Raw genomic sequence first — 1943 nt, 5'->3', positions numbered from 1 at the left:
AGCAATAGTATACCGTGGGAGGGCAAGGGAGACGGGGAGTCGCTCTCACTCTGCCACTCCAAGGTGTAACTGAAGCACTAATAATTGATCGTGGTAAAGTCCGATTTACCTTTATATTTTTGGGCTAAATTGAGCCTCTCTGTTCACCGATACGCAGTGGAGATTGCGGAAAGTGTGCGAAATTTGATCTTCTGAAAGTGATAGAAAACATTAGGTGATAATACAGATCTAGGCCAGACATTTGAAATTATATATTGTTGAGTAAAGTGAGTTACAGTTACTCAAGGTAAGTAAATAAGCGGTGGTAGAAACCGCTGACCCAGTGCCAGAAACCGGTTGGATCTTGTCCCCCGCGGGTGGCAGACGAGTTCACAGGGGACCATCGTTCGAATCCTCCTTTTAAACACCACAACTCAACCCGGTACTTGGCAATAGGTTCAGCGGGCGGTCAATTAAGTGGTGACGCACCAGGAAGCACAAGATGCTTCAGTAGGATTTACAAGGGAAGAAGAAGTAGAATAAGGAAGTGAGCTTGAAGGAGCCACCATGTGTGTGGGGAGGCGGGTGTGGGTGGCGGCCGCCGTGCTGGGGGTGGCGCTGGCGTCGCCTCCGACACCCACTACTACTAACAAGGACAAACTACCTTTCGAGGCTGTCTTTCAAGGTAACTTGTCATGTCTTAAAGCCACAGGCTTAAGTGATGTTCTTTATAGCAACCTGTATATGTATATAATGCTTCGGTTATCGAGGAGTTTGTAAATTGCCTTATTATTGGTGTATATTTATATATTTTGAAATTGTGTTAATTTGGTGTATTAATTATACTTCAGAATTCCGCACGCGCGATATATCCTTTAAATACGTAAAGGCCTCCGCCCATGTTGCTTGCAGCTGCCAGGTCAACGCCCACAGTCCTTGTCACTCACTGCCCACGCCCACACCTCGTGCGCGCCCATCATATATTCAACCGCTCCCCCACCCATCCCCTCACTAATAACAACCCAAGCCAATTCAGCCACCCACCTTGATCATCAACCTCACTACTGCACCACTAGCCACAACCACACCACATCCCACAACCCACTCCACTGCCTGATGTCTTCAGTACTCTACAACAGTCCAAGTGGTTGGACATCATTCCGTTCCTGAGTCCATTCCCAAGTTCAAGTTCAAGTATGTTTATTGAGACAAGAAAGAAATACATCTCAAAGGGATAGAGTAGCTTAGGCTATTTCAACCCCACTCCTTTCCCAAATTCTTATCCTGAAATCTCTTCCAAGTGATATATTGTAATGGCTTAACGCATTCTACTGAGTTACCTTACCCCCATAAGGTATACCATAAGGGTTACCATAGGTAACCTCCATACCACATTTTCCACATGCTAAACCACATGCCATTATAGTATATTACTCGCCCTACAATTCCACTCACCGACGCCAGCGCGACTGTACCTGTCAAAATCAATGAAGGCTCTTTATCACCCGCACCAATTCGAAGCAGTAGTCGTCGCGTCAAGAACATAGAAAAACAATATTCGCCCGTGCGACAGCAGCGTTTAACTACCTCACTTTGAAGTCGTAACCATCTCCACATCTCACTCATAACCTATTTGGCATGCAAGTACCCTCATTCGTCACAACCACCCACTTTACACAGCACAAACGCTCATGCTCCACACCCAATTTATACTCGCATTCACCAGTCAATACAGTATACGCGCACTCACTACCCATATTCCTCACCCCTCACATCTTCAACACCTAACCACACTTGCTCACATACATTAACCCACGTCGCAGGAATACAAAAGTTAGTGGAGACAGGATTACCACATTACAAATTCTTGGAGGAATTAATAGAATAGATAAAGGCAGACTTTAGCACAGGTGATACTCGCATAAGGGGACGAAGGTGGATACTGAGTACCCAAATGAACCACA

Source organism: Procambarus clarkii, chromosome 93 (assembly GCF_040958095.1).
Source record: "Procambarus clarkii isolate CNS0578487 chromosome 93, FALCON_Pclarkii_2.0, whole genome shotgun sequence".
In the NCBI taxonomy this organism is placed as follows: domain Eukaryota; kingdom Metazoa; phylum Arthropoda; class Malacostraca; order Decapoda; family Cambaridae; genus Procambarus; species Procambarus clarkii.
This window is presented reverse-complemented; position numbering follows the sequence as displayed.